Raw genomic sequence first — 15,911 nt, 5'->3', positions numbered from 1 at the left:
CAGACACAGCACAGTTTCAATGGTTCAACAGTATGTGAAACTTTTCAACGGATATACCTTCTCTCCTTTCGAACAGGGCCAAGGCTTCCAATAGGAGCGTGTGGAGACCACCAGGCGGGAAGGACACTTTAGGCGGAACACTCCACTTCAGCTGAGCACTGGAACAGTATAGCAAGGTCTCAACGGTTCAACAGTACGTGAAGCTTTGCAACCGATATACCTTCTCTCCTTTGAACGGGATCAAGGCTTCCAATAAGGGCGTGTGGAGACCACCAGGCGGAGAGGACACGTAGAGCGGGGCGCTCACGTCGGCTGAACACTGGGAGAGACACAGCACAGTTTCAACGGTTCAACAGTACATGAAGCTTGCAACTGATATACCTTTTCTTCTTCTGAACAGGGTAAAGGCTTCCAATAGGGCGTGTGGAGACCACCAGGCGGGGAGGACACTTTGAGCGGGACGCTCACTTCGGCTGAGCACTAGAACAGACACAGCACAGTTTCAACAGTACATGATATATGGAGCACTCAGCATTAACAGGGCCGGGTCTTTTCAAGCCGGAAGTTGGGCGGTTGCTTTATCAAGACCCTTCGTTAGAGACAGCGGGTGGAAGACTGTAGGAGGAGAGTGCACGGCAGACTTCTATTACTTCTCCACACACAAATTTCACTTCACAGCGCAAACCGTGTAAATCTTCACTTCAGGCACTGCAATTCCACTCGCACACCGTGCATTCGGGCCAGCACTCACCCACCGGTCTTTTCTCCCACCAGATCGGATCTCGTCCTCGATCAGGGCTTGACTTTGCGCCGGGAAAGCAGAAGGACGATGCAGCGATCACCACATTCGGCAAGGAGAGGACAGAAGTTGGAGACAGATCATTAATTCACTCGGTGTAATAGTTCACTCGTGCCAAACGTTTTCCCAACTCTCCACACCACTTCAGTGTTAGTGCATATAAACAACGGATCAAATACTCATCACTTGCGTCTTTCTCACTACGGACGATATTCCTCAAGTCTTCGCTGACAAATACTTCACTCCTTCCTTCCTCTTCCACAGCTCCAATCTTCCCCACTCCACAGCCCAGCCTCAATAAAAAGAGCAACCCGCTGACAAACACAGCATCATACGGGAGGAGATCCACACCAACAGTCTGTTTTCTCTCTGTTTTTAAAGCCCCATCTGAATAGGTGTCCCTCTCACAGCGTTCTCTATAATTGCCCCACACCTGCTGTCACTCAGGCAATCAGCCCCGCTGCCATGGCAACAGATTCACAGGGCATAGACCGGATGTTCACTGGAAAATCCTGAACAACTGCATTCACCAGGATCTTAGTCCCGTTAGGTTTGTTTTGTCACCCCGTGACAGTTACATAATTGCATGAATTGTGAGTAATATACATGCCTAATAGTCTAACTAACGTGTATTAGTTGTAAACACACTAACAAGTTATGTCGAAGGCTATTTGAGTGAAAGTCCAATAATCAGTTATTTGATGTACTCCATAAGCTTTGTTTCTGTGAGCTTACTTGGAGTTTTAGCTGTGTCGTGGAGTTAATTTACTGGTCATTGCAAAGACAGAGGTCTGGTTGTTTCTTTGTCTTGTGACAACCACGAATCCTTTGTCCTTTTTAACTGAGTTTGGTCATGAGTCCTATAGGAAGTCAGTTGGTAGGAAGTCACAACTAGTAGCTCCGGGCAAAATTGAGCCTCCCCCATCTCCCTCGTGATCGTGGTCGATTTCCGGGAGATCTGGAGCTGAATTGTGCTTTGTTGAAAAGGATGTTAATTTGATCGAATCATTGGAAGATTAACTCATCTATATGTCTGCGTCCATAATTGCTACAGTGGTGTCGGTGTGATATATTATACTTATCGGAATTACATGCAAAATGACTTTAAATAGAAAATACTGTATGTGTCAATAACGTGAACATCAATTTGTCTAATTGGCATTTACCTTCCTGTGCTCTCGGTTGAGAAGTTTGAATCTCATGAATAAAATCTGATACTTCATGGATTATCTCATCAGCTGCCTGATCATTTAAAAGCCTCCCTCTTGCCCATTCCAGGCTCCTCAGCATGGTTTGAAGTCTGAAAAGTAAAAAAAATAAATAGTAATTAAATAAATAGAGTCTGAAATGTGTTGTTGTGTATACGCGTAAAGCACCAGTGCAAGGTTTGGAAACATTACTTTTTTTTCATAGAATTGCATTGCAAATCTCATTTTTACAAATTACAACATAAACAAAATATTTACCTATTTAATGATGACTGAAAGACATCATGCCCTGGATTGTCAGAGAGTAAAAGGCGAGTGCAGTCATTTACGGTGTGTTTACACCGCAAAACAAACTCTCTCCTCGCCATTTTCGCGCTCTTGCAAACTGGATGCTGCCGTAGAGTCCTCAAACCCAGTAGAGGTGTGCCTATGTAGATGAGCTCATAAATCTGCATTTTGAGTGGCGTGAGGCGTTAACTTAACGCCTTTCGGCGAGTGGCGTTATTTAAACGCGTGGCGGCGTGTGACGTTAACTTATCGGCCTGACGCCGCTTATTTAACGCCTGGCGGCGTTATGAAAACGTTACTTTAATATTAATACGGCGGTGAAAAGCACGCGAATTCTGACCCATTTGGCTTTCGATACAAAGTATGCAGGAGCTGAGCGCGTGGTGGCTCTGTAGGCAAGCGTCAGCGCCTTAAACTTGATGCGAGCAGCGAGTGGACGCCAGTGCAGAGAGATGAAGAGTGGTGTGACGTGGGTCCTTTTGGGCTCGTTGAAGACCAGACGTGCCGCTGCATTCTGGATCATTCGAAGTGTTTGGATCGCACAAGAGGGGAGTCCAGCCAGAAGCGCATTGCAGTAGTCAAGTCATTTTCCTGTTTAACACTGTGAAGCTGCTTTGAAACAATCTGCATTGTAAAAAGCGCTATATAAATAAAGTTGACTTGACTTGACGGAGGTGATGATGGGTCAGGGGATCTCTGGATAATCCGTAATTCGTTTGGAGTTATAAAACGAAAATACCGTTTTTCTGTTTTTTGTTTCAAAACGAAAAACCAAATAACCGTTTTTGGTGTCAGAATCAAAAAACGAAAAACCAATTAAAAACGGTCCGTTTTTCGTTTTGAACTTCAGTCAATTCGTTTTTCGTTTATAAACCAAAAACGGAAGTCACGTGGTCTATTCCTTTTTTGGAAGCGAAAGTAACCGGTAACACTTTCAAAATAGAAGTAACTATAGTTAACGAGGTGATTGTAGACTTACTATAACGTTTTTTAGTGCCACTAAAGTAGGACTGGGTGTGAGAAAAAAAACCCCCAAAAAAAACACTTAAGTTAACTGAAATAAAAATTAAAACTAATAAAATAATGACTCTGGCTGTTAGGGAGAATTAAACATTTGTAAGAACATTGGTGACCTGTAACTTCAGATTAAGACAAGTGAACTAATTTTATATGTAGCTTAGGATAGCAGGAAGCCTATTTATTTATAAGTTTCTATTATTTAATTCACATTTTAGTTTTGTAACATATGTCTTGCTATGTGGAAGCTCAACCAGCAGAGGTCACTCTACCCCCTTCTGCGCACCGACTCTTTCTGTGGGACAACAGGCAACAAGGGTTTGACCTTTTGACTTGTGTTTATATCAAAGAGAAGGCAAGCACTGCTACCAACAGAAGCTAATCACTGAGTTTGAAGGATGTGCAGAACTTCACGTGCCTTCCAGCTCCTCTTTCTATGGCACTATAGCTGTTAAAAACTCTCAGCTTCCACCATCTACTGTTACCCCTTCTGTGTCAAAACAAAACTCTTCCAAAACAAATCTATAAAGTTGTATACCTTTTATTTTCATTCGCATTTTTCTCCAGTGTAATATACTTATTACAGTTTACTGTACTGTTGCATGCAGACAGTACAGTAAACATTACCATAGAAACAGGAAACAGCAGTCGGATGGTTGAACGAACAAATGGTATAAAGATGCTCACTAAAAAACAAAGACTGATTGTTCTCTTATTGATAGAAACATGATCAGCTAGAGTCCTGGTATTCAGGCATCTTAATATCTAAGCAATAGCTCACTTCAGGCTTCAGTATACACTTATTATATCATACTTAAGGGGCACTGTTCATGTTGGGCTGACAACCTCCTTAACTGTGATATAATAGACACATAATCCTGCTTGAACTGAGCATTTGCTTTTATAAAATGGTTAAGTATGGCAAAAACAAAGTGACTGACTACAATTAGATTTTTGTCACGGTTAGATCATGATTTTCTTACTTCAATTTGTGTGACAATATGTTATATCTCCTTTTTCATGATCCAGCCTATATTGACTTATACAGTTGTCTTTCTTCCCACTTACATTAATATGTTGGTAGTACAGTGTCAGAGTAAATATCTGTCCATATTTCATGTGATTGTAGGAATAAGTAGTTTTGGATAAAACAAAATGTATTAATGAAAAAAGTATTATTAGGATTATTTGCAGGGAAACCAAAAGATTGTCATATTTATGACTTCAGGGAAGCTGAAAGATATTCAAGTCTCTATTTGACTTTTTCAAGTCTCTGGTATTCCTGTAGCTACACTGTTGTTTTTGAAACCCAAAAAATATGGGGCATGAAATTCAACTGCAAATCTTTCAACTGTCTGACAGATTTTTTTAGTTTTTAGTTGTATCCAATATAGTCTTATGTCTTTATCTCTTTGCTCTCCGGAAATCTCTTACAGCATGACTGAATAACTGTGCCAATGAGGATTCGACACTGCTGTGCCACCCTTTCCCACGACCCTCTCACATCACCAAGGCATCACAGAGGGCTTTCGGAGAATCGCTGCTGTGCTATCCTGTCACACCACCCAAACATGGACTGCCTGTTTTGTTGTTGTTACAGTATATTTAAGACACACAATCAACAGAGGGGTTAGCTCTTGTAGATTTTGTTTTTTTCGAAATATAACGTCTTCATCCAATATTTTTAAAGACGATTGTATTACTTCAAATGATATTTACTTTGTTATGTTAATAAAACGAGTAAAAACCATGTGAAAATCACCCATTAAATGAAGCCTCCTCTAAAGATGTGTTTTTCATTTATAGGCCTATGCAATGTGAACATGGTTGTACAGTGGTGGTCCAGACACAAAAAATCTCTGTAAAGCTGCTTTGAAACAATCTACATTGTTAAAAGCGCTATATAAATGAAGATGACTTGACTATAACATTTACAGTAGGTTTTAGTCTTCACTGACCCAATATGCTTGTAAATCATTTAAGGGCATATATGCAAGTGAAAGAGTTGCAATGCAGAGCCCTGCTTCACTGTACCTTTGTACATTTTGATGTACATTTGTATTTAAAGACATAAGTTGACATCATCCAATTCCACAAAAGTAGTGCCACAATTCAAAGATGTGGCTTACCATAAACCATGATGTAAATATCTGAAAGTGACAACAAAGGCCCTTTTATGGTGCCGGAGGAAGGAGTGGTGTCCTGCCAGTCCAGCATTTATTTGAAGAGAGAGTGATGGTGACTGGGGCCAGTCTTGCTACTATCATCAGTCCTTAAACCCAGCACACAGTGCACAGGCTCACATCCTCCAGGTATTGGGGAAACTCTGGGAGGCCCTGACACGAGTACTAGGGTAGTACCAGAGTACCAAAACTGAATAATTTAACTTCACTTTTATTTTACTTTACACAAGTACCAAGAGTACAGAGCACTGCCTTTCCCTGGTGGTTCATCAAACAGAATTAAACCCAAAAAAGCACTAAAAGATCTGAAAGTCCCAGGGCTAGAGATAATTTTTGACTGAGTAAGGCTAGGTTTCACACACAAGTAGGTCTACATAACTAATGAGAACTACAAGCTGCATAAAAAATATTTCATCTACTTTACTAACATAATAAGTATATTACACTGGAGAAAAATGCGAATGAAAATAAAAGGTATACAACTTTATAGATTTGTTTTGGAAGAGTTTTGTTTTGACACAGAAGGGGTAACAGTAGATGGTGGAAGCTGAGAGTTTTTAACAGCTATAGTGCCATAGAAAGAGGAGCTGGAAGGCACGTGAAGTTCTGCACATCCTTCAAACTCAGTGATTAGCTTCTGTTGGTAGCAGTGCTTGCCTTCTCTTTGATATAAACACAAGTCAAAAGGTCAAACCCTTGTTGCCTGTTGTCCCACAGAAAGAGTCGGTGCGCAGAAGGGGGTAGAGTGACCTCTGCTGGTTGAGCTTCCACATAGCAAGACATATGTTACAAAACTAAAATGTGAATTAAATAATAGAAACTTATAAATAAATAGGCTTCCTGCTATCCTAAGCTACATATAAAATTAGTTCACTTGTCTTAATCTGAAGTTACAGGTCACCAATGTTCTTACAAATGTTTAATTCTCCCTAACAGCCAGAGTTATTATTTTATTAGTTTTAATTTTTATTTCAGTTAACTTAAGTGTTTTTTTTGTTTTTTCTCTCACACCCAGTGCTACTTTAGTGGCACTAAAAAACGTTATAGTAAGTCTACAATCACCTCGTTAACTATAGTTACTTCTATTTTGAAAGTGTTACCGGTTACTTTCGCTTCCAAAAAAGGAATAGACCACGTGACTTCCGTTTTTGGTTTATAAACGAAAAACGAATTGACTGAAGTTCAAAACGAAAAACGGACCGTATTTAATTGGTTTTTCGTTTTGTGATTCTGACACCAAAAACGTTTTTTTGGTTTTTCGTTTTGAAACAAAAAACAGAAAAACGGTATTTTCGTTTTATAACTCCAAACGAATTACGGATTATCCAGAGATCCCCTGACCATGATGGAGAGGAGAATTCTAGCCAAACTCTGTCATTTTGTGTGAAACTGCTCACCCTTTATTTATGGATGTTGATTCCTCCACAGTGTAAGAAGGAAATATATTTTTATTCCTGCTGCGATTAGGCTGTATAACCATACCCTGATTTGAAGTATGTGCAGAGTAGTGTGGATGTGTATTTCTATATGCATTTATATGGATATTGGGTTGCATGGTGTTAAAAGCAGATGAAAAGTCCATAAATAAAATCTTAGCATGAGTCTTTGGTTTCTCAAGAAACAGAATGACAATGAAAACCCCAAGACTTTAAAAGCAGTATCCAGCTTTATTTAGCACATTAAAAGCCAAATCCAAATGGTATATGCTATAAAGTCAAATATGTGAAAAACAAAATGGTTTTAATTTGCATGTATGCGCCAAATGCATAATGGGTACAGAGTGTACAGAATGCAGTGCTTTTTATGACTTGTGAATCCAACAATAGCATAGACTATATATAGATAATATAGACAGAGCACCCATTATATTCTTGTTACACTTTCCCAAAGCCTGATTTAGCACCATATTGAAAGGTTACATGTGTGAGATTTAGAGTTGTTCCGAATCCAATACTAGTATCGGAAATATCACAGATACCACAACAAATTCTGGCATTGTTATGGGCGAGTACTTGAACCCATGTACCGATCCGATACCATTTTCTTAAACAAGACCTAGTTATTATGACCACTAGCTTTGCCTAACTGCTGCATGGTTCTTCTTCGATGCTCAAAATGCATTGCAAACACAGGAAGTTGTGCTGTGTTGCCGCAAGCAATCCCTGTTTAGAGCAGCAAAGAAGAAATGAAAACGCATTAGCAGTATGTCCGCTGTTTAGCAGTATTTCAGACTGGAACAACCAGCCAGTAAAATGGCGACTAGGGATGTCACAAGTACCGGTACTTCGGTACCAAGTCAGTACTGAAATGTAAAAAATGTGATGATACCAGTATTTCTGTAGTACCGGTAGTAAGTTACAGACTCCTGAGTATACTCAGTATTTCCCGCAGCTGCATTCAGTGGCTTCCGTGTTAATCTAAGCTCAGGGCTCCAGACTGTAGCTGAATATATACTAGTGTCTGTGAATATTAAACTGCAAAATACTATTTAGATATTACTCCTGCAAATTCTGTGTCTCTGTGTGGATGGCGGGTGAGCGCGTGACACTCAAAGGTCTTCACAGCAACCCGTCAAAATAAAAGTTCAGTTTGACGTGAAGAAATTTACAGAATATATTAGGCTCCTGTTGTAGCCTAGAGTAGATTTCAGCTACGTCTCTATTTAATACTAATAATATCTCTACTAATAATAATTATGCCTAGATGGTTATAAAGACATTATTTTCTGATTAATATATTATTTGTTTTTTTTACACAGTTATACTGTAAAACTAAAATACCTTTTTCAGTTTGCAGTGTTAGATTTGTGGCTGCAATTTAAGTTATTTTTCGCTTAAGACAAATAAATAATATTACTGTCAAATGCATGTCAGATAATAAAAATACTGTAATAAATACAGTCGTTCGCTGTATGCATTTGTTCATGTTTTATTAAAGGATGAGTCTGAAGCACACCATATAATAATTTTAGCAATTCATACAGGGCTAGTAGTATATACAGACTGAGCCGGATTAACGCAAAGGCAAACTAGGCACGTGCCTAGGGCCCGATTGGCGGGATGGGGCCCAGACAGAGGGACAAAAAAATAAAAAATTATAATAAAATGAAAATTTACAAATGTCCTATCTACAATTTATTTTGCAAAACGTAAAAAGAAAAAAAATGAAGAGGAACAAAAGAAGAGACAGCGGGGGTCTTTATTGAAGTTTCTGTCGGGCAGCCGTCCGCCAGCTGTGAACCTGCTCGAGTCAACAGAGCCAGAGGCCGAGCCAGGCCCGGAGACACGGCCCGAAGACGCGGTGGAAGATGCGGCGGGAAATAAGTAAAACATCATTTCCGTGTCAAGTTTTATGCTGCGTTCACACCAAACGCGAATAGAGCGTTTGGCGCGAGTGATTTCAATGTTAAGTCAATGGAAAGGCGCGTTTACGCGCGTCTGGAGGTCCCGCGGCGCGGAAGGCGCGTTTCGCACGGAACTCAGCATTAAGTTACAAGAAAATCTAATTCAAAATGATAATAAAAGATAAAAACAAATGTAAAAAAAGAAATAAATCAATAAAAGAATAATGGCATGGCCCTACTTTACATATGATATAATAATCATGTATGGCTCCCATAATTGTACAAAGTCCTTTATTTTACTCTTGGAGATATAAGTCAGCCTTTCCAGTCCAATGCCCTCTGAAAGTTCTTTTATCCATTGTTTTATAGAAGGTGCTTCCATGCTCTTCCAGTTCAGCAATGGCTCTTCTGGCATGTAACAATCCAAAGTCCAATAGTCTAGTGTGTTTCTTTGTTTGTGAGAAACCTGTAGGATATATTCCCAGTACACAAAGTTTGGCACAATGTGGTATTTTAAGATTAAACCGTTCTGACAAACAGTTTATGACATCCTTCCAGAACTTCTGTATATCAGAACATTCCCATAGACAATGAATTAGAGTTCCTTTATAAGTGTGGCATTTTGTACATATATCAGGAATATTGCTAGACATATGATTGAGTTTTTCAGGTGTTATATAAACCCTTGTCAACCATTTATACTGTAATAATTTAAGCCGCGTGTTTATGATTTGTTTTTGCGCCTTTAAACATGCTTCAGTCCATTCAAATTCCTCTATTTCTTCTTGAATGTCTTTCCTCCATGCGTTTAATTTGTCTACAGCAGACTCTTTAGAGTTAGACATTATTAAATTATAATATTTTGACAATTGGCCCTTTTCACCTCTTTTTTCAATTATTTCCTTAATTAATGACAATTTGGGAATGTACACAATATCTGTAGACCTGGAAGACATAAAACTTTTAAGCTGTGAATATTTAAAAAAAAAAAGCATTGTGGGAATCTGGTGTTTATCACAATTCTTGAAATGTAAGAAGTATTCCATCCATATACAAGTCTTTAATAGTCTGAATACCTTTAGTTTTCCATAGTTTAAATCCTCCATCCTTATATTTATTATTATTTATTGTGAGACAGTTTCTAAATGGTCTTGATGAATGTGAAGGGGTCATGTTTGCCTTCTTGTTCTTAATTACAACATTTATAAATGTTGTAAGCTATTGCATTTTGCAGAAAATCTTAATTAAATGTGTTGATTAAATGTAAACAGAGCAAATAAGATAAACTTATTTGCTCTGTTTACATAGTTTACTGACACCTATTGGTTATTTACTGGTACTACTGCCTTAACAATGACACTCCCAATGGATGAGGATAATTTAATAGCATTTAATAGAGCCATGTAATGACGTATAAATAATGAATATCAAAAAATAGTCTGATGGACTGTTTAATATACAACACAACCAATTTGTAACCAAAGACTAGGCTATGTAAAATGTGAATTCACTTTTATTAGTAACTTTGGTAAGTTTCAGATTTCAATTCATAAATAACATCGATGGAGGGGGGCCCAAAAAATGCAGCCTGCCTAGTGTAGTCCATTTATTTAATCCGGCTCTGTATACAGATACACACCCAGGTATCGGATCAGTACGCGGTATCGGCCAATACCCTGATCCCAGGTATCGGAATCGGTATCGGGAAGGGAAATCGGAACATCTCTAGTGAGATTTTAAGAAGAAATTGCATGAGATTTAAAGTAGGATTCTATCCATTTCTATTAATCACAAACACAAAGTTTCAATAATACCATAATGAATTGTGTTGTAATTTGTAGTTAAATCAACTGTAACTGAAAAATCTCTGCTATATTAAACAATTTCATACTCATTTTAAGCAATGCCTGCAGATCTCTAAATAATTGCTTGGGAAGTTACAATTGAGGTATTTAACTGAAGCTGGAGTTAATCCATCCTGATATGTTTTCATGGTTGAGCGGGTGCCAGCGGGACTTCAGTCGGAGGGTTTGGACTGTTAGAAATCTTTAAATCACGGCAGAACAACACTGGTTCCTTGCCAAGACCCAGTTTGTACTGCCACAGATATAAAGACTGGTTTGGCTTCAGCTCAACACTGAGTTGTTCTTCCTCTTCAGTCACTTCGCTCCAGCTTTCTTTATCAGTGCTGACATTTGAACCTCCATATTCTGCAGAAAAGGTGAACTGGACCTTCGCAATTAACTTGGCAAGATCTCCAGTTTCACATGTGACTGACCCGCCTATCTTCCAGTTGTGTGTGATCTGGGTCATCTTCTCCTTATTGTAGCCAACCTTTTTATTGATTTTCTTTTGCCATTTCACTAGTGTATCACTGTCATTAGTTATAGTTTTAATATTCTCCCAAATGCCAAAGGCTGGGCCTCTATTTAAGGCCAGCCCACCAGGAAGGAAGTTAACAACATCAGGATGAACAGAAAAGACACACGGCCATCTTGCCCCATTAAGGTATTGCAATATAAAATCGGCGAAAAGTACCCCAGCATTGCCGAAAAGTGCAATGCCGCACTCAACACCCCACTCTGAGGCTGGCTTGAGTAAGTAGCTGCAGTCTACGTTGCCCCAGAAATAGAGACCAGTTCTGCAGTCGGGAGGCAGGTTGTGTTCTTCAGCATCTGAGTCTCGAGTCAGGTCTGTTGTTACTCGGTAAGTGCCCTTTTCCTGGAAGATTATGTAGAAATTGTCAGAGGCTGAGAAGTAGTGGTCTCCACCCCGGCAGTTGGGATGAAGGCTGAGAACTACAGCATCGCTGTCTGTCTCCAGGTCGGTGACTGTGCGGTAGGAATTGCCCTTGATGATGTAAAATATGGATCTCCAATCACAAATGTAATGGTCTCCATTTTGGCAGGAAGGGTGCAGACTGTAAATAGAGATGTCTGAACCACTATGCATATCCCTTGTCTCCATAAAGCAGCCGAGATCAGAACGGATTATACAATAGAATCCGGCCATTGCACAGATGTCTGTGCCTTTTGCTTTTCTCTTGGGAATAATGCCTGTCATCGTGTCTGAACCTGCAACACATAATAAGACAATCATTCAATCTCCACACCAAATGAATGCTGTTATTCTAGTCCTTCTATAGATCGAGCTCACCGATTACCAAAACAGCTTTATATATGAGGGAGGAAACATGAACGCTAACTGATGATATAATCCTGAGCTTTTGTTTCAATGCGTTTAATCATCTAGCACAGTCGTTCTTAACCGTTTTTAGGCCAGCGCCCCCTATCCATTATCCAGGTCCCTTACCACCCCAAACAACACCAAAAAGGGCTAAATGTCTTTATTGAATGCATGCTGATTATTATTATTCTGCTTTAATTATAATAATAACAAGTATATTATTCACGTAATTATTTTCGTATTATTATAATTAATATAATTAGCTGCTGCGCTGCTGTCCCTTTTCCACAAGCGCTTGCGAGATGAGAAATAAAAATCTGCCCTAGTGTTCAGCTATGATCAGCTGTTCGGCCGAGCTTGTTATATGGAAAGGCCGAAGGTGATTGGTTGGTTTTTGTCACATGACCTGCGGTGCGCTTGCGGCATTCTGAAAAGTTGAGTTTTTGCCGCGGCATAGGCGCGCCTGGAAAAACGCGCGCGCTACTACGGTAGGCTACTCTGCACCGCTGCGGACGAGCACAGCACCTCCACACAGTGTCCACACGTCACAAGGGCTGTGCCAGGTGTGCACAGTGGTAAAGTGACACTGACTTCATGTAAAAGCCAATAATGGTTCATGTTAAAGACCATGTTTTAGTCTCTAATAGTCAAAATGCATAGCTAAAAATGTGTATTGAATTTGTGATGCTCTATTATTCTGCTTGTTAAAAATGTAACTTACAATATTTCTCTGTGCGTGACTGATTCATGCGCATATGTCAGTCAGCGTAAAGTTTGTAGAGAGATTTATTCACAGTCCATTCAAATTCTGATTTTAGTCGCCTCTGAAATGGGTCAACCCAAAGATATTACCTAAGAAATTTAAGTAAATATGCTAAAAATCCACGCTCATTCATGGATGAGCATAGAAAAACGGAGTTGCGATATGCTCTCTCATCTCGGGGGGGCGTGCGCGATCACGTGCTTCACGAGCTCTCAATACTTCTAGCCCTGTGTCAATACATTTGAATGGCTTGATACACAACAGCTCCACTTTACAGGTGTTTGCAGCAAGTTTTGGTTAACAGTACAGCATAGTGTGCATTGATTATTCCATCAACCATACAGGATCGTTTTATACTGGAGAGTGATGGAGATGCAACAATGTTAACATTAATGTTAATGTTTTTCTTGTATTTAGCCCTCAGGTATTCCTTACTAATTGCTCACACTCAAATGTGACCATATACCTTAACAATTTTTCAATTAAATAAATGTTCTATATTTTAGTTCAATAATATTTATTGAATATTTTGAGATCTCTTGGTACTAAATACTATTTGTGCAATAATTATGGTCCATTAATGACCACTTAAAATATTTTTCTCCAAATATTTGTATAATGTATATTACAATTAGTGAAGTAATTAAGGTTTAAAATAGAGAATTCCAATCCAAAGAGGCAAATTAGAGTCATTTTGTGGCTGGAAAAATAATACATTTCCATTTGTAATGCCATTACCCACTGGTGCCTGTGTGGCTCTTTAATCAATATATGTTAATCAATGTATCTAATCCACAACCCGAATTCCGGAAAAGTTGGAACGTTTTTTAAATTTGAATAAAATGAAAACTAAAAGACTTTCAAATCACATGAGCCAATATGTTAATCACAATAGAAAATAGAAAACAAATGTTTAAACTCAGAAATTTTACACTTTTATCCACTAAATGAGCTCATTTCAAACGGGATGCCTGCTACAGGTCTCATAAAGTTGGGACGGGGCATGTGTAGCATCCCCTCTTCTTTTCAAAACAGTTTGAAGACGTCTGGGCATCGAGGTTATGAGTTTCTGGAGTTTTGGTGTTGGAATTTGGTCCCATTCTTGCCTGATACAGCTTTCCAGCTGCTGAAGAGTTTGTGGTCGTCTTTGGTGTATTTTTTGTTTAATTATGCACCAAATGTTCTCTATAGGTGAAAGATCAGGCCAGTTCAGCACCGGACTCTTCTACGGCGAAGCCATGCTGTTGTAATAGCTGCAGTATGTGGTTTTGCATTGTCCTGCTGAAATACACAAGGCCATATCTAAACATGATCCAGAAGCGCAGGCGTTTTCTCTGGGCCAAGGCTCATTTAAAATGGACTGTGGCAAAGTGGAAAACTGTTCTGTGGTCAGACAAATCAAAATTTGAAGTTCTTTTTGGAAAACTGGGACGCCATGTCATCCGGACTAAAGAGGACAAGGACAACCCAAGTTGTTATCAGCGCTCGGTTCAGAAGCCTGCATCTCTGATGGTATGGGGTTGCATGAGTGTGTGTGGCATGGGCAGCTTACACATCTGGAAAGGCACCATCAATGCTGAAAGGTCTATCCAAGTTCTAGAACAACATATGCTCCCATCCAGACGTCGTCTCTTTCAGGGAAGACCTTGCATTTTCCAACATGACAATGCCAGACCACATACTGCATCAATTACAACATCATGGCTGCGTAGAAGAAGGATCCGGGCACTGGAATGGCCAGCCTGCAGTCCAGATCTTTCACCCATAGAAAACATTTGGCACATCATAAAGAGGAAGATGCGACAAAGAAGACCTAAGACAGTTGAGCAACTCGAAGCCTGTATTAGACAAGAATGGGACAACATTCCCATTCCTAAACTTGAGCAACTTGTCTCCTCAGTCCCCAGACGTTTGCAGACTGTTATAAAAAGAAGAGCGGATGCCACACAGTGGGAAACATGGCCTTGGCCCAACTTTTTTGAGATGCGTCGATGCCATGAAATTTAAAATCAACTTATTTTTCCATTAAAATGATACATTTTCTCAGTTTAAACATTTGATATGTCATCTATGTTGTATTCTGAATAAAATATTGAAATGTGAAACTTCCACATCATTGCATTCTGTTTTTATTCACAATTTGTACAGTGTCCCAACTTTTTTGGAATCGGGTTTGTATATAAGCTTTCTGATGTGTTTTACACATGTACACTTAATACACTTATGAGCAATATAATATAGTCTGAGTGGAGTCTGCTCAATAATTAACTGAAGATTAATGACTGGATGTAAAGCAAACCACAAACACCATCATATCTTATGGATAAAAGCGTCTGCTAAATGACTAAATGTAAATGTAAATCTTATATTGTTCTAAGGAATATTATAGAAACTTTCTGAGCAAGTTTGTTATCCAATATTTTATAAACACAGCATTTAGTCAAGATTAATATCTCCTTAGCCCTGTATTTTATATTCAATATCTTCTTCTGACTTAAATATTATATTTCTATGTATTAGTATATATGTGTGCAATACAAAAAAAACACTCAATATTATAAACACACTTACCTGTGCGACTGTAGCTGGAGTCAGAAGAGCAGCTTCTCCTCGATCGAGTCTGAGAGATGTTTGTCTGACAGGTTTCTGTCTTATATAAAGCTCATAAGAGAGCTGGACACACACACACACACACACACACACACACACACACACACACACACACACACACACACACACACACACACACACACACACACACACACACACACACACACACACACACACACACACACACACACACACGGACCCAAGGAAGACTAGCTAGCTAGCTAATTCTGCTAGCTAATTCTGCTGCCACATAACTTCCTACCTACTGCAACTGTCCACCACACACACACACACACACACGCACACACGCAAAGACTAGCTAGCTAACTAATTCTACTTAACTTTCTAATTCTTTTCTTAACTTTCTAACCTACCCATCACACACACACACACACACACTGCCCCTGCCCCTAAACCTACCCATCACACACACACACACACTGCCCCTGCCCCTAAACCTACCCATCACACACACACACACACACTGCCCCTGCCCCTAAACCTACCCATCACA

General features: G+C 39.4%; 1 protein-coding gene across 1 annotated transcript in view; it reads right to left on the bottom strand.

Annotated features, from left to right (window-relative positions):
- Window positions 1–15,434, bottom strand: part of LOC307129073 (uncharacterized protein) — a 46,858-nt gene extending 31,424 nt beyond the window's left edge. Inside the window, exon 1 of the mRNA XM_079821206.1 lies at window positions 15,359–15,434. The gene's annotated coding sequence lies outside the window, so the exon portion shown is untranslated. The remainder of the gene's footprint in view (window positions 1–15,358) is intronic.
- Window positions 15,435–15,911: the final 477 nt, after the last annotated feature.

The sequence above is a fragment of the Gobio gobio genome (genome assembly GCF_949357685.1).
Source record: "Gobio gobio genome assembly, chromosome: 7".
Lineage (NCBI taxonomy): Eukaryota > Metazoa > Chordata > Actinopteri > Cypriniformes > Gobionidae > Gobio > Gobio gobio.
Note: the sequence above shows the minus strand (reverse complement) of the source record. Positions and strands in the feature narration are given on the sequence as shown.